We start from the raw sequence: 18,916 nt of genomic DNA on the forward strand, positions 1-18,916 counted from the left end.
GAAAGAAAGCAGAACACAGGCTGTATGGCAGGCAGCTGATTAAAAGAGAAAGACCAGCACTATGTATACAACTAATGCTTACACAGGCCAACAATGGAAGATAAGATCAAGATCAAGACCTTAACTACTGAGTAGCAGTGAGCATATGTGTGACCAGGAACAACAGGTTTTGCCCTAATACGAATTTTCTGCAAAATGGACAATCTTCACTAGAACAGATTCCCACTGCAGAGAAAAACCCCTTTATCTTTTATCTCGGTCTCTTCACTCCCAGTGAAGCCTACATGCCACTGCTTATTTCTGCAGGGACACTGCAGTCCAGCATCAGGAGCCTAAGGCCGTCAGATACATATGCAATTAAAAGATGTGAATCTCAGAGATAGGCTTCAAAAATGTGAACTTTGCTTCCAACGCAATTTTAACTGATAATGAATGAATCTCTGTATCTGAATCATTTGGAAAATCCTGTTTGCCCTCATGCCTCAAACTTGTAAAATCTCTATATACCTAAAGACTTCAGAGGTCCTGTTTAACTCTAGGCTTGGTGAAACAGAGGGACTAGCACACGAAGGATAGCACGAAGGGAAGCACACAGTCATCTGCAACAGCTCCAAGTGTGGTCTTCCTACCACGACTACATCTGACCACCAGCAAAGGTTACTGAACTGAAGTTGCAGGTATTTTGATGCTTCTCTTCAGCATGCTGAGAGGATTCTCAAAGCACATAACGATCCCTCTCAAAAAACAAGAAGCCTTGTCACACCATGTCACTATCTCGGCACAGTAAAACCTAAGGATGAGAGCAGTTTGTACTAAAACACCGCACCTTATACCCAAGCCTGCAGTGAAGCAAATTTCCCTCATAGAAGATTTGCACAAGGAGAGAAGCGGCGCCTTCCTGAGGGAGTGCACCGCGATCGCGGGTGTCCGGGCAGGGAGCAAACAGCCGGGTGACCTCTGGCAGGCCACAAGCTCGCCCGCCTGCATGCCTCCCTGTGTGTGCTCAGGCTCAGCCACAGCGATATCCACATCCCGTTGTAAAAGTGAAACTAACTTCAGCATTCCAAGCCTGAGCGCTGGGAACCCTCCCCGGCCCCCCCTCCAGCAGCCGAGCGACCGCGGGGCCGCCACCGCCCCGGTCCTGCTGGGAGCGGGTCACATCCCCGCCAGCATCCCTGGGGCTGGGACAGTGCCCGGCAGCACAGCGAGGGGCCTGCCGCCCGCAGGGGCGACGCGCGGAGGGGAAAAATCCCTGGGGAGGGGCAGGGCAAGGCAGAGGGGCGGCGGCGGGCAGGGGAGAAGCGCTGTGAGCGGGCGGGCGGAGGGCATCGGGCAGCGCTCGCTGACGCCCGGAGCGCCGGGCAGCGCGAACCCGGAGCGCAGGGCAGCGCGGACCTACCTCGGGCAGCGGGGCAGCGGAGGCACGGCCGGGAGGCTCCGGCCCCTCCTCCGGCCGAGGTCCGGCGGCGCCGCCGCCCCGCGCCGCAGCCAACCGCGAGGCGGCGGCGGGAAACACCTCCCGGGCCGCCAATGGCCGCCCGCGCCCCCCGCGCTTCGGGGAAACGCACCGGTTATGGGAACTGGGCAGGAAACATGCCGGCCACCCAGCGGGGCAGGCCAGAGGAGGCACTTGCCTGAACCTAATGCTGACCGGACAGGAGAGGAGAGGACTGTCTTTGTCAAGAGCTGTCAGCTGTAAATATTCCTTGGGAGTTTGGAACCTTTACCAGGCCACGAGCCTTTCCAATGGAGATGTTACAGAGATGTTACGTGTCCCTGTGTCGTCTCTTATGTTCCAATGTTCTGCTTTGGCCACGAGCCTAGTGCTTAGAACACTCTGCTCGAAAGTTGAGGGCTGTTTTCGAAGTCGCAGTGTAATTTGAAACGCTGACTTGAAAACATGTGTCGAAAGCATAAGCGCAAGCAAACTCGGGTTTCCAGGGCGAGCCTCCTTCAGCTTTTTACATTGGAAGATACTTTCTGTATATGGCTCCTTGTAACTGAAGGGTAGCACATCCGAGCCACCCCTGAATGCCCTAACTGCTGTGATGGTGGTAAAAAATGTTTTAAAAGTTCCTGCTGTCTTTTGTGAGGCCCGGGACATGGTCTATGTAATATATGTTATGAAATAATTCATGCTTAAAGTGAGAATGTGTTTTTTAAGATTGTAAAATCCAAACGAGTCTCTGACCACAAGCAGCTCAGAGACAGACGTCTAGCTCGGAATGTCGAAATTCCTGAAGGCAGCAAGAGAACAATGCCCCGTTTACCTATGACTAGATGTGGCCAGGGCGATGATGTCGTCTTCCGGGGTAATCAGGAGACACTCCAGAGCAATCATCGCTCGACTGATACCATCGATCGAGATAACAGAAGTCGCCAGAAAGATACATCTGAACACGCAACTTCCCCTGATGTGATCAGCGCCTGCCACTACTCAGGAAACAGCAATTGTCCAGCCCAGCACAGGGAAAGAAACTCTCATGCATGTGCGGGGTTACAAAGGAAAGCGGGGCACCTCTGCCTCAGGCATAAAAAACTGTATAAAATAGCCTCGGGCATGTGTGAACAGAGGGAGGTCCGATGCGATAGAGGTCGGATCTGTGCTCGCCCGGCGCCGATACCGGGCTCGACGCTGTCTCTGGCTCTGGTGATTTGAGGACCATATTGTGGTCGCAGAAAAAGATAAATAAAATCTTTTCACATTTTTGATAATTTGGCTTTTCGATTGATCATTTATAACAGTCTAGACACCAACAGGGTCGACTCCTGTACACGAGAAGGAGAAGCTGATTCCTAATGATAGAGGATGCATGGATATATGTAGGGCTGTAGCTCTGGTCAGCTCTGCAAAACTGTATTTTACAGAACAGCAGCTAAAAATTTTACCACCAAACCATTTCACTTTTAACATATATCTCTTTTAGAGATTTCTTCATGCGTATATAAAGTTCTTTTAGCTAGAACTCTATATACACTACTTTGCTTGGGGTCAAAGTATATGTTGTGTCATTTGAGATGATTGAGTGCCACGGTACCAGATTTCTGCCCGGCCAGCTGCCGGCACCGACAGCCCGGGTGGGCTGCCCCAGAAAGCCCATATGTATTGTACTGTCGGATCCGGGGTGCAGCTGCAGGGTACACCGGCTCCATGGCTCAGGTGGACTGTGCCGAGGGTAGGGACAAGGATCAGGGAGAGGCCTTCTGTATGGTTTCCAAAAAAGCTTACTCTTGGAGGTCCAGAGACAGAAAACACAAACTCAGCAGCATACATCAGCCTATAAGGGGGAGGAGGTCCCAGGAGAGGATACAGTCTTTGACCAATTGGGAGAAACTGGGGGTGGAACGCAAGGTGGGGAATACAATGTTTAAGCCAATAGGAGACTGCAGGGGAGGAGAATAACTTCAACAAACCAATGGGGTTTCGAAGGATACAAAATTGATAGGGAAGTTTCCTGAGAAAGAGGCAGGCTTGGAGAAGGATTGGCATTCAATAGGAGGAGAAACAGGGAACAGACGGGCAGATCTTTGGGGAGATGGGCAGCTAGGGCTGAACAATACCGGGGGAAAAGGAACAATCCGTCAATAATAAAATATGCTATAACAGTACAAAATAAGACTGACTGCTAGAAATGCATTACAATTAAAAAACACACTGCAACAATTGAGGTTTGTACATTTTAGTGTACTGATGCTTTCAGAATGTTCTTCTATGAAATGAAGTTGCAGGCTGGGCCAAAATAGTCAGCACACCAAAGATCATCCTTCTTTAGTCACAGAGATATATTTGGTGACTCTGGCTTTACCCAGCAGCAAAACCCTGTGTGCAAGCAGGAAGAGCAGATCAAATAAGGACGTGGCTGAGATACTGCCAAAATGCCATTTGGAGAGTTGATTTCTGCCACAGATTTGTCATCCCTCTGAATGGAGATTGAGAATTTTATCAGCACCATTTGAATCTCTTCCTGCATCCAAAATAGACCAGGAGAATTGTTTTATATTTGAAGCATAATGAGCCCTCCAAAAGTTCCCAGTATGCTTCAAAGAGAAAAAGGCAGCCTAAGGAGCCAGCATGGAGTCATGCTGTGACAATGTAAAGCCAGGTAAGGTGAATCCCACCTGCACTGTGCTGTGTTCCAGATATGGAAGACTGAATGGCTTAAAAGGAAAAAAAAAATCTGGAATTCTGTCTTTACAAAACATGCTAATTTGGAATTAGAGCTGTTTTCTGTAATAAATACCTTCTGGTCTGTGTGGATTGTGATTCCATTTGTCTGAAAAACCCTAATTATAAGTTCTAATTCTTACTCAGCTGGAATGCTTTTTACTCGGCACTGTGGGGGAAGTGCTGACTTCCATTATGGTAACAATAAACTCCCAGAACACATAGAGAGAGGTGGGCTTCAGAGATTTTGTTCTTGGACTGTCACATATAATTCTTGAATCTGTTGAAGTCAATGAAAAACTCACACCAACTTCTGCTGGAATAGGGCTTCTCCCTAGGTCTCAAGTGAAAAAAGGATTTGGTGTCCTGAAAACATTATTGCAGACTGTGTACCTACTCTTGCCTCGGCTTTAATTCTGGTTTTATACTGCAGAGATCAAGAAGTTCCAAGAAGCTTTCAGGCTTTCAGTCAGAATGAGGCTATTGAAAAACATGACCTTTTATTCAAAAGCCACTACCTGCAGTGGCTGTTGGCTGCCACTGTGAACACTGACCTCCCAGCAGAGTACTAGACATCACTGAGCAGCGCAGTGTTGTGTTCTCTACAATCACGTAGAGAGTATATTTACATTCCTATTGCCCAGTGGGGAAAATTGCCTTCTCAGCATCCCCAAAGACCTTCTAATTTTAGTAACACCTAAGATGTAGGATATATGTGTTCTCATTTTTAAACACTAGAACTCACAGTAGCATCATTTATGTTCCTGTTTACTGTAAAACTTTGGTTTTTGCATTCACAGTGCATACTTGGACTGCTGCATCAAATTGAGGTGCTTTTTTAAGCTGTTCTCATAATCCTTGAGACACCATGTAAGTATTTTTAAATGGCTCTGTAAATAAACCTAAACGCAGAGGAAAATTATAGGCTGTGATGTCAAGTTAGTCAGCAAATTAGTGAATTGGCTGATTAGAAGACAAGTACCAGGTTCACTGCAAGAAACCACAGCAGGTCAGCTAAAATATCCTGACATACTTTCATTAAAATCTTCATTTAATCTATTAATTAGACTTACTGATGCTCACACCAGTAGGGCATTCAAGTCAATAACAATCTGCCATTCATTATAGATCCACTGAATGAATAAAATCAAAACTGGGGCCTTGTTTTGAGAGAATCAGGGGTTACTGCTTGAAGAGTCTGTTAAAGCAATTATGCTGTAGCTGCGTTAAAAGTGCAACCCTGCTTCTTAGGCTCCTTCAGCAAACAATGGTTATCACTGCCCCAGCTCCTGCAAGGGAGGTTTGTCAGAGAGAGCTGAACTTCTTCTGAAAAAAGATCACAACAAAACTCAATTTTTTTAATTTTTGTACCATTAGTGTCTTTATTAATTGAGTTGTAGGAGAATGTGTATTGTTCACATTTTAAAACTGATAAAAATGACACAAAATTATGGTCCAGCCTACAATTCACATTCAGACCAGTGCCAGACCAGATGTTCAGCACTTGTTCACTGAAGTTTTTTTTGCAAGAGTTCCTTATTCTTTATGGACTTTTAAAATCAGAGATATAAAAATTATTTGAACACAACTGTGAAAATAGTAGGAAATATGCAACATGTGTAGCGACAGGTTCTAGATCAGCAAAACTATTTCTAAAGCATGAAATAAAACACAACTGAACTGCCTTTAAAAAATAGCTATTTCTTTAATAAGAATACTACTCATTGTCCAGTACAAGTCAGCAGACTTAAACAACACAAGGTATGTGCAGGCACAAGAACAAAGTGTATAGGGATGGGAAGAGTAAAAGGAGATGTCTGCTTAAGCCTCAACTGCTGATTAAAAAAAATTGTGTGCCAGACTATTGTCTCAGTATGGTCGGTTTTGACATCCATTGAGAAGTACATGTTGGAGCAGGTCCTGAAACACAGGGTGTAAGAAAAATCTTACCAAGAAAAACAACCAGATGTCCCAAAATAGATCCTCAATGTACTCCTGCATGTGATCAGAGTGACAGTATATCCAAGGGCCAGCTGGCTTTCAGATCACATCTAGGTAACTTTCTGGGTGTTACAGTAAGTGTTCTGACACCATTGTTAACTGCATACTAATATACATCAGCGTGAGATAACCCTAATTGTCCTGTAAGTGTGACAAGGCTTGCCTTGCCTTCCCGTCAATGTATCCATACAGATTCCTTTCACTCCACCATCTGTAAGAGTGCAGCGGAGACAAAACAGCTTTCCACAGAGAGAATATGAACTAGAACTAGACTAAAAATGTAATGCCATGAAGATTTTCCTATCTTGTTAATCCACCTGTTTTACTATGTGAATTTTATGGCCCAGTTCCTTTCCCCTTGCACTCAATTCCATCTGCCCAGGACCCTGAGACAAAAACTGCTGCTCTTGTGTTACCCTTTAAAAATTACTTTTGTATGACAAAAATACATCATAAAACACACCATTTACTGAGGTACATCATCTTCCTGTGTAATTTTCAATATTTAGATCATTAATCTGTTGTGGTTAAAAACACTGTAGAGAAAATGATACACCCAGTGCATGACTATATGTGAGCATGTTTATATGTACATGTAACCACATGCATGTATATCTACTCATGCTTAGTGTCTTCATCTTCTTTGGGAAAACATTTAAACTACATCCAGTGGATGCAATTGGACAATAAAAAATATACTGAAAGCTACTGTGTCACTTAAGTTGTTTAATAAGGATGAAAGGATTAAAAACTTTATATTGTGTTTATGAAATCAAATCTTTGTGTCTCACGCTTGTACATCCCATATCATAAGATAACAAATAGGACCACAGCAATTAAAGTTTACCATTAAACCATTACCTGCATTTCAATTCCAACAACAACAACAATGAAATTTTTAAAAAGCACGAAAACCCCAAACCAAAACAAATACTGGCCCACAGGCCCTTGAGGCTGTAGCATGACCTAAATAGGTTGTTTCAGAGTAGCTCTTTAATGAGAAAAAGTAAATGCTTATCATTTTATCATTTAAAAGAAGAACATGAGAGTGAATCAAGACTTCCTTTGAGTTCACGAATTAAATATTTTTTGTCTTTGAGCGACCTCAGCAATTTTTAGTGATTGGGGTACTGTTTTAACATAGATATAGTGCTGAGATTCATAAAGTTAGAGAGTTTTGAGAAAATGGTTAAAAAAGGCAGGCCTTTGAGAGAAGTTTTGTGAAGATTGCTAATACAGCGAAAATGTAATGTGTTACTAATGTGTCTCACTTTATTTGGTAAATAGAAGAAAACACTCACTTATTAGGGTGATGAGCATGGAGACCTGCAGCATGAATGACATTTACTAACTTGTAAGGAAATCTTTTTGCCACTAAAAGAGATTCTACTAAACAGAATGCAACTCCACTTGTTAATGGGCAATAACAAAGTAAAAAATTCTTAGGAACCATTTTCTCTCTCTCTTTCAAATATTAGAAAGCAAACCACATTTCCAGAGAATTAAACACAAACTTCAGAATCTTTTTTAACAAGAGTGCATTGTTCTTCTGATGTAAGGACCTACAGCTTACATATTTGTTACTGTATGCATGAAAAAAACTTTGCATGCTTTCCTTACAGCAATGCCCCTGGAGACTTCAACCTGTAAGACCCTGAAGGTGAGGATATATAACAAATACACAGTTAAACATACTTCATATGAGCTCTTTGAAGCATTTAACCATGTCCAATCTCCTCCCTTTCCTGAAATACCTACAGACATAATATAGTTAGTCTCTCCTCCACATAAAACACTCAAAAATGCTTCAGTAAATTAGTGTATCAAGTACAGTCATACTGTTCCCTTGAGATCCAAGGGGCACGATTCGCAGTTAAATCTGCATCCTTTTAACCACTCTGGAATGTAGTGGGCTTCTAAAACCCTTCAAATGTATAGAAACAGCCCCTCTGAAAATAACCTTCGTTTAAGGAGTTTCTTTTCCTGATGCACTACTGCAATAGAGCTCCAGAGCATCCCTCTGCCCAGAGCCTGTGCGAGGAGACAGAGCAGCAGGTGGGAAGGGGCACAGGAGCGTGACAGGATCTCACATGGCATCTGGTGATCTAGGACTCTGCTCTGGTTTCCAGGCCTCATGCAGAGTGCTTTATACATTTGCATAATGATCATGGAGAATTTGTTCATTTCTCCATAATGATCATGGAGAGGTAAAAAAAAAACAAATAAATTAAAAAAAAAAAAAAAAAAAAAAAAAAAAGAAGCAGGAGCCAAACCTAATGGTGAGAAAGCATCAGTGACACCTCATGACAAGCATCAGTGCAGTGGGTGACAAGCATCAGTGGGACCCTGTCCCTATGTACCAGAAGGGACGAAAACAGGGCATGAGACACTAGAGTTTGTTTTCCAAAAGAAAGTATAATATAATATTTTGGTCTACACCTGAATATTGTAATGATTTAGGAGAGTACTTTGCCAGACTTGAGAAACTGTGGAGAGTAGGTGTTTTTGTAAATACATGCACATGTGTGTGGGTGTACAGTGTGTGCATGCAGAGCGTCCATCTTCTGAATTTTATTAAAGTAACACAATCCACCAATTTTGCTTTCCTGAAGGAAATAATGATAATTAATAACAGAGAATTTAGCTGGAAATTATTCGAAGAATCATTTAGTTGGAAAAGGTTTGTGATAATACATTATAGTTTATGTGTGATAACTGACAAGAGTGGCCTTCCTGAATATAGCAGAAAAAATTGGTGTAATAACTGTTCAGAAATAGAAGGGAAAAAAATAAATTACCAAAGTGAAGGGTTTTCCTATTTTTTCCAATGTTCTCAAGAGAATAGTTCAAAGATTTTGATAATTCAATTTGAAATAATCTTGCTTCAGAAAAAATTAAATTTCGTTGATTATTATCATTCCAAAATAAAATTACTTTGTTTTATAAGCAAAGGTTTTTAGAGTAAGAAATACCTAAATTTTTGGGTTTTTAAAAAATCTGGGATAGCCATGAAAAAACTCAGTAAAAATAACACCAAATCTGAGTTATTCAGGTTGATCCAGATGTCTTAATATTGAAAAAGTAGTCTCTAGAGGGCAGGGAATATTTTATTTAAGTGACAGGTCTTCAGTTCTGCTGAACTGAAGTTTATTCCATGCAATTCCTCCCTAACATAAAGCCAAGGAATTTAATTGACTTTCAGTGAAAAAGCAGCTGAGGCAGTGTCAAGCATTACCAAGGGATGTTATGCTCTGCCAATTCCAGTGAGAAAGCAGGGTACTCCAAGAAAAGAGGTAAAACACAAAGGACCACTGCAAAAGAACTTGTTGGAGTGAGTTTCAACTCTATCAGGTTATTCTGCCTTAAGAAAAAAATATTACTTGAGAAATTTAGAAATACAAAGGAATGTGACTTTTAATCCCTGCATTGGAACAAATTCAATACATAGCATTGGCTGCTGGCTGGCTCTGGTGAAGAGCTCCCTCAAAGGGACCACTGTGCTCTGGAATGAGGATTTGGCAATAGGCAAAATTCTTGCCAGCAGCACACTGCTACATTCCTAGCAAGGTAATTACAGATTGTCTTTAGTGGCAGCCATAAATAGGATTTGTCAAAAACCAAGAAATGCTTTCCATGTGTAAGAGAGAAGGATGCTAGTTCTCAAAACATGTTGACAGATGGGATTTCTTGCCCATTTTCAACCAGGATATAATGTGTATGCTGGGGAAAACATTTCCATTGCAATAGTTGAAAGTGCTGGTATGTATAGCTAATAAAATCCGTGTGCTGCCACTTTGCCAGCTCTTCTCAGCAATACAGAATATTTCCACTTGATGGCACCAAATTTTTTTTAACCTTAGCTGAAAATAATTCTCTAATGAGATTTTGAATTCTGAGGAGATAATCTGGAAAAAAATTATTTTATGCTTAGTTCTGAGCACATTTCTTAAAATCTGGACTTGTTTATATAAAAATTGTATTGAATTTCTTAGAGTGGCTTTGACTCTTCTATTTGAAGAGTCATTCAAACTATGTATTTTTACCCCCCAGTACTTAGAGAGTATCTTCTTTTAGTGAAGAAGGGGTTATGTTATAATATTGTTATAGGCCAGCTTCTGAATGTGGATGAATAATGTATTTTAAGATAAGTTTTTTTTCTGGCCCAATCCTGGAAACTCCACATGCATTTTCTCATTTCAAGAAAGAAAGGCACCTATTCAGATCATAGCAAAATAACAGGCAATTCTTTAAGGGCTAAGTACCAACTTCAATTCTTACTCTAAATTACCAGTTGCTTATTATTATTAATTACTGACTAGTGATTCTCCAATAGCCTTAAATACTTTAAAACTGTTTTTAAGCTCTGCTTAGTTGTTCTGTTTAGGCACTAGGAATGTAAATAAACAAAAATGTTGTTTCAATCGTTGTCCAGTCCTTGGGGATTTCAAAATCTTCAGGCAATGGTCAGAATCATGTACAAGGTACCAGACAGCAATAGACAGTATATTGGATAACATTACAGCAAACATCCATTTCTTGTTTCTCATCTCCTCTTGCAACAGTAAGGTGGGAGAGGCAGGGCTGAGTCCTCTGTCTGTGCAACACCTGCAAGGGGAAGGGAGGATGAAGTGGTTCATGACTAAACCTCCCAGGTGCTACAGTGGCATGAATGATGTACAGAACCATCCATTCAGGTTCTACAACTGCAAACAAGTATTTTAGCCATGTATAATTATATCTGTAATATTTCTGTCTGTAAAACAGAGAATGTGGTACAGCATTTGGGGTTTTGAAGGATGTGGGGCACAGTTCTCTCTAGGGAGAGAACAGGGAAGGAGGGGCAGAACAGCTTTGTGCATGTCCTTATCCAAATTTAGGGTATAGGTAAAGGTAATTCCAGAGGCTGCATTTTATGTCTTGTAGGAGCAACTCTGCAATGTGTGCTCTGCACAGACATTGTGCACATGTGTAGTAGAAGAGCCCTTGGCATGTGCTGTATTTATTGCTCAGGTGCAAATTGACCGCTTAGTGTGTAAAGCAGGGCTGACACTTCCCAGATACATCCCATTTACCAAGTGCCTGTGACACAGCTTCTCTGTGCATACACAAGTATGTACTGTCACTTAGATGTTCAGATACACAGCATGATTGAAGCTACTGTCACTGGCACAAACAGGCTGCCAGATATCCAAAGGTCTCACTTAATTTATAGGGAAGAGGACTTCTATGTAAAAGCCTAGGTAGAGGCTGCTTTCATCTACAAATCTCCCTTCCCTTCTGCTGCCTGCTTTCTTTCCCCGCTTTCAAGGTTCAGACTTTTCTGAGTTGACCTCTGAATTGCTCTTCTGAGCTATAAGATTTAAAAGATTATCCAATAAAACTTGATCATCTACTGCCAGCTCACAAATCTATAATGAGACTGATTTCCTGTCTTCAGAAGTAACTTTCAATTTTAATTTCCACAAGATTTCTTTCTCTACTGTGAGAAAGTAAGCCACTTGTCCAGTCCTGGATGTTAAGATTTCCACACAATCTTAGCTACATTTGAGAACTGCTTTTGAAGAAAAAAACCCCTCTCTTTGAGAACATGAATATTTCATGTAACTGGTGTTCTTGGATCAGGAATTGAACTCAGTCACTAAAACAAATATCTGTCATGGTCTCCTTTTCCTCCTTTTCATTCTAGAAGAGCAGCATGGAAGAAAGCTCAGTCCTACAAACATGTAAGGACAGCACTATTCATTAACATTCAGTTATTATTTTAAGCAAGTGTTCTTTTATAATTTCTGTCTAATAACAGAAATCAGTCATTTCAACTAACTATAAAAAACCCCAAGCCTTTCACTTTTTCATTTTACTTTATGCTCTTCTGTGTTTTCTTCCCTGCCCATTACTGTTACTCAGTTACTACATGACATTTCTGGTGTTTCATTTTCTGTTAGAACCTGAAAAAAATTGGTGAGGAAATCGAAGAGCCTGTGAAAAGAGCATGAGCCTCTTTTCTGTTTCTGGGAAATACTAATAGCAATCATTACAAGCAAGAGCTTTATTAGAGATGAAAAATAGCAGCTGTGAGCAGTATTTCTCTTTCCCTCACACAGAGGAAGAAAACTCCTGGCACCATAGCACCTTTCCAAGCCACTCCAGCTATCTTGCATCCAGCCCAAAGCAGCTTCCCTGGGAGCAGAGATCCTGGCCGGGCACATCAGACCCAGCACACACTCCAGTGCTGCCATTCGGATTAACTATGTGGGGTTTAACTAACAGATGAACTACCCCTGGGACAGGGGTCTGGCAGCCAAACTCATTTTCCATGGCTAATTAATCTCACTTACACCCTTCATTTCCTCTGGTTTTTAGGGACCAGCCTTTGTTGGTCATGTTAGTCTTAACTCACAATTAAACCAGAAGTTATTAACATCACACAAAAAGAAACCAAACTCAAAATTACGTTTTTGCCTCCCATATTCAAACTACATTTGCCTGAGTAGTGTCCTGACAACATACTCATGAGTTAGCTCTCATGTCTTAGCAATCATTTACTTCTACTCCACACAAATTCTGCATCATATCATTTTTATTACTAAAAATTATTTTAAATTAGAAATGGAGTTGTGGAGCAAAGAGAAAATTAGCATGCCAATGCCAAATAGTTTTGCAAGTATCCTATGCCCAGCTTCTTTTTGTCACACATACTTTGTGTTTAATTCTTGTTATGAAGTTACTAGGAAATTCTGCCTCTGCTTAGATTCTTTATTGTTCTGGTGTAAGACACTGCTTGCCTCACTTTTTGTTAACAGATATTTCTGATGTTGTTTTAGTAACCACACTTAAATCTAGGTGCCAAATGCCAATCTAAGTTTAGAGACATGGTCTGGGCCATTTTGCATCCATATTAACTATAGTGGAAAGCTCAGTAATGGCCAGGATACCCCCATATTTTACCTTTCCCAGATGGGAAGCTAGCTGACCCTGTCCAAAGCAGGTGTAGAAGATGCCCAACATGTGAGCAGTAGGGATAAGCTGAGACCTTGGGCTCCAGTAGGAGTTAAAGCCCCGAATTATGAACCAAGGCATGAACCCAGGTCCAGGAAAACATATTTTTAACTGTTGGACTCAGTGATCTTACAGTTCTTTCCAACCTTATATGATATTCAAGTTTCTGGTTATTCACAGGCCTTTCAGATAACTGTCTACAACTCTCCATTGCTCTAAGTGATCTCATCAAGATGTCATAGCATCAGTAGAAAAAAAAAATTAACTGACCATGGGTCTTGTGCAGACTAGTGCCAGCAATGTGTTCTTCAAGGACTTATGAAAACAGAAGCTGAAGAGACGTGAAGTGGAAAGAGTTAATGATGTTAATCTGTGCAGGCTCTGAAGCACCTAAGTGGTCAGCAATCCAGGAAGCTGCTCGTTTCTGAAGAGTGTTGGGCAAAAAGACAGAGATATTGGCAGAGCAACGGGCTCAAGTGGCAAGCTCACTGAAGCAGAAAGGGAAAAAATCAGATAGGTTGTTTATGCCATTTGAGTTTTATTGTTTTGTCCAGAAAAGGCCTTTCATACAAAGAAATGTGCTGTGTGAGAGAAACAGGAACCCACAGAGGCAGCTAGTGAGTGGGTAACCCCGTTATACCTACTAAAACCAAATATATATTTCACTGATAAATGTGACATGATGATGATAAAGATCACAGGAGGATGACACTCAAAAGAAATACAAAAGAAAGCACTATCACAAGACAACTTCATATTAGAAAAAACAATTATTGGAAAGTCATAAAAAGCTATTCAGAAGAGCAGAGAGAAATACTAGCACCAGTTGAATACATAGTATAAACAGAAAGGTCATACCTGCAAATAATTATACAGACAAAAATGGAGCTCTATGGCACCAGACATTTTAATGTAGAAACAGAACCAAGTAGAAAGGGCAAAGGCATTGCAAATTTTTTAATCAGATGTGGGTTACATCTTGAAGGAAAGAAACATACCGTTAGGGAAGCTATGTACAAATCAACACAAAGCAAAGCATTTTATATTTGCACCCATCACAGACAAAGAGAAAAACATGTCAAAAGCACAAGGCAGTGATTTGTGGTAAAGCATATGCAAATATCTAAACAGATCTGGGGAAAAAAAAGACATTTAAAATAGATGTTTAAATGAAAATAAGATGCATCTGTTGAGAAATAAAGTAGATAAAGTTTAGCTCATGCCATGAGATTATTATATTTTGTAAAGTTTGATTAAGAGGATATACAACACAGAGGGCATAGAAAGAAAATTCTGCCAAAGGAAGTATCTGGTTTTCCATACAGGAGGATATGCCTGCAAACAGAGCACACAAAGGTTGATATGTTTGCTGAAACAACTACTGGTAAAGGACATCTCACAGCTGGAAGAAAAACATTTAAACGAGAGGGTATTGCTGTTATTAGCAAGAGTAGTTAGTCATAACATTTCTGGGTGTCATCTATTTTCTGAAGAATGTGGGTGGAATTGGGTAACTGGTGACTCTGTGCCTACCACAAAGGCACAGGAAGGTGTTACTCAGCCAGCTTAGCACTGGGTTCTTTCAGCTACAGGCACGTAACCCGAGTGATTATCACTACTCCTGCTACATACAATTGCAAAAAAAGAAAAAAAAGAAAAAGCACATCTAAAGTAAAGTTCATGAAATCAGTTTTAGAGGAGATGGATCATGCTCTGGAAATGTTTATTTCTCTTCAGTGACTTTGAGAGGAGTCTGGACAATTAAACTGTGAACAGTTTCTGTTATGAAATATTAATGCCAGACAAAGCACCAGAAGAAATGCTTTGGAATTATTTTCTGTATCTGTTAGACAAAATAGCCCAAAAAATTAATGTATTTTGAAGTCTTGTTTGTAACACTTGCTTAGTTTGAATGTTTCTAAGTTATTTTCCCTTGCTGCAAGCACTTTTACTTAGAAAAGTATATTAAGTCAGGCCCATCACTTTTTATAGGATTAACTAAATGTGACACTAAATACTGAGAAGTGAAGATACTGAAAAATAAATATAACAATCTTCTAGAAGCTGCTTCGGGCCTGGGTTATCACAACAGACAGCATCAAGAACATGGTCCTGTGTCTAAGGGGACCGTATTGTTGAAGATGTCCAAGCTACTTGCTACTTCTTTAAATTTCCACCCAGTCTTCTCTTCAGCACTTCTCAGAAAAATAGGGAGTGGACTGCAGCCTTGGGCATGCTCTATACACCCAGCACAGGATTTTTTCCTGCAGTTGTGCAATACATCCAACCCTTCCATAGAAACACCACCTAAATTGCATAAGCACATGTGTGCACACTAGCTGCCTCTATATTAGTGAATAAAACATGCACTGAACTTCTTTGCAAGCACTTAACCTAACTTGCAAGAAAACCACAAAAAACAACCTGTATTAAAATTATTAAATTTTCTTTCTCTCCAAAATAGAGTAGTTGCATCCAACCTGCCCAGTGGGAATGGTCTCTGATAAATATTAATCCTTAACTGTGTTTTGGAATTGTGTGTCTGGCCCTTATGCTAGTGACTGGACTAACAATTGAGTTTCAGAGCCCAAGAGGGCTCCCCTACATCTATTCAACTGTTTTGGAGCTTGCCAGTATTCATGGTTCTGTACAAAACCTGTACAGAGTTTTCCTTTTGCTAAAGGAGGGTCTTTGGCTGCATGACAGTGTTGTTTGTGAGCAGTTTCTGTTCTGATGCTGCATGGAGAAGGAGAGCTGAGGGCTCATGTGCAAGAGCACCTGACAGAAGCAGGGACTCAGGCTGGGTAGTGAGGGAGACACAGGTCTCTACAGGAATGCACAGAGCTCCACACCAAGCATCCAGAAAGGACTGTATGGCTACAGACTTGAATGAGTATACATAGAGTACTTTTTTCCTCTACATGTTTTGTGTGAGGGAGAAAGGGGGTGGGGAGTAAAAATCACCTACTTACGTAAAGGAAAATTATGAGAAAAACAAATTTTTAATCTCGGGTTTTCCCAAAAACCTCCTGCTAAATTTCCACTGTTTGCTTTCAATTACCAGCCACAGAAAACAATTGCTTAAATCTCTGCCCTTCACATCTAAATCAACAAGCAAAGGTTTAGTTCAATTGGATTTCACAGAGATGACAGGATCTGTCAATAACTTTAACAATGAAGATTTTCTCCTGTGTCTAGTCTTACATGCCAAGTTTCTCTCTGCTTAGCTACAGCCTTAGACATGATCTGTGTAATTCCAGTGCAAAAGCCTAACACAGACTGTTCCTCCAGAGCAGGGAGGGGTCTGTTTTGTATTACAGTTTTATAGCTAGAACAGGTGTTCTAGTCCCCCAGCTCATCATCATGAGGAGCATGCTCCTCTTAATTAAGATGGTCTAGCATTCAAGGATATCTTGTTATGACCCACTTTTGTCTTTAATATGGACAAGTAGAAAATGATAGCATTAGGGGTCAGAATGGGATTTAAAAATCAACCCACAGTTTTGGATTCCATCTGTCTTCCTTGACAACAGGTTACTTCACTGGTGTGGTGAAGCTTCAGGTCAGAAGAAACCAATAACAAAATAGCTTCTCAACTCATAGATACTGAATTCTTGTATATTTTTATATGTCAAAGACCAGGAAAATCTCCGGGCTTGGGAAAGCAAAGAAACAAAACAAAAGGAAATTATACTCTCTCCCAAGAATCACATGCACACCAAAAAACTTGAATACTGAGGAATCTTTCAGCAGAAAGCTCAAAGATTACCTGAGTCAGATTCCTAAGTATCAACTCACATTTCAAACACTCCCTTTTACTGGATAATAGCATGTACAATATGCCCCAAGAAAATTAGCAATTCCTTTACAGTGTTATTAGTGTTAATAGCTAATGAACTATAAAAGCAAGAGACAGTTGTGGAATTGGGATATTTTTTACAATTGGTTCATTCAATCTTAATTTGTTTCTGTTTCACTAAGAAGCTGCTACCTTATTCTGAGCTATGACTGTGGCAATTAGCAGCAGTATCCCACTGTGACTGTGAGGCTGATTGCATGGTACATCTGCAGTGGAATGACACTGCCCAAATATCTACTGAAGAGATCAGACTGCTAACATTGAAAATGAAGAATTAGCCATAAATATTTATTTGGCAGCACATTCTGAAATAGACTAGATAATGGCAACATTTTATGGGTGGGAAACACTGTGTCCCTTACTTGTTATACCCACAGTTGTTGATGCCCATTTTAGCTCAGTTGGTCACAGCACAGTGCTAATAGTGCCAGGGTTGTGAGTTCAATCAAAAGGGCCATTCTTTTAAGAGCCAGACCTCGTGCTCCTTGTACAGCTCAAGTTATTCTGTGATTTTTACCAATATAAATAGAATATTTAGATTTTTGAAACACACTTTCATCTTTCTCTTTTTCTATCTTCAGAATAGATATTCTTTATATTTGGATAGTAACATAACATCTTCCCAAAACTATTACATACCAAAGTGGATAATATTTCAGCATATTCATATTATCATCTTTCCAATACCCAAGTCCCACACTGATTCAGATGAAGTTGATGGCAAAATGTAAATTCCATGAAGCTTCTGTCTGAAGTTTTAATAAAAGTAAGTTATTTTATTTTAAAAATGCACAGCAGTTTTCATTATCATATACAAGTGTATATACTTTAAATAAAATATACTATACTATATTTTATTTTAAAAATGCACAGCCATTTTCATTATCATCTACAATTGTATATACTTGTATATACAGTTGTATATAATACAATTGTATATGCAAGTATATACAATTTAAGAAATGGATTTAAAAAATCTGTATCTAAATTGTGAAGGTTTTCTGCTGCTCATTCTGAATAATTCATTTTGCAATAGCACAGAATAGTGCAGTGTGTCACCAGGTTTTTAGAAAGAGTAATAGAGTAAAAGCTATAAGATACTTGGGAACATCCAGATCAATTTGGATATGGTGTTCCTGACAACTTGGAGAGCCCTTTGGAAATGGAAAATTATTAGTTACAAAGTATGGTACCATTTTTTACTTTTTTAGATTCCTGATAACACAGGATAATTGTCTTCCAAAATTTTTTATCCAGCTAGTTGGGCTCAAAGGAGAGAAGGGTTGGGATGTTTTTTTCATTCCATTTAATAGGATTTAAATTCCAATCTCAGGGAAAAAAAAAAAAAAGCCAATCTTCAGCAAAAAAAACCCCAAAAGCTTTCCCAAGCCCCAGAAACCCTCAGTGGGATCAGCACAATATAATTTTACATTGCCGGGCAGAAGCCTCAGTGCTTGAGATGAAGGGTCTCCAAATACAGCACGCAGCCTACAAGTGCAGCTGCCACACTGAGGAGGTGTCAGATGACTTACAGTGAGCTCACCCGGCACATGGGCTGCCAGTTAATTCAGGTTCCTCAGTGCAGGCAAGAGACAAGAAAGCAGGAGTGAGTGTGTCTGCAGTCATCACCACCATCTCATCCCGCTCTCAGCTCCACATCTGATCAGCCCCAGCCGTCCTGAGATCACGTTGACTCCTCTTGTCTTCCCAGGATGGATATAAGGGTATGGTGGCTCTCAAATATTTGAAGAAATTGATAGGTAGCCAAGTGTGAAAAAGGCTCTCTGCACTTGTTGCAAATATTTCACGTATAAAGCAAGAAGCGTTCCCTTTTATGCAAATGCATAAAATCCAAAGTATCATATGTTGAGTGGGAAATATGGGGAACTTTATAA

The sequence above is a fragment of the Melospiza melodia genome, chromosome 4 (genome assembly GCF_035770615.1).
Source record: "Melospiza melodia melodia isolate bMelMel2 chromosome 4, bMelMel2.pri, whole genome shotgun sequence".
Taxonomy (NCBI): Eukaryota; Metazoa; Chordata; class Aves; order Passeriformes; family Passerellidae; genus Melospiza; species Melospiza melodia.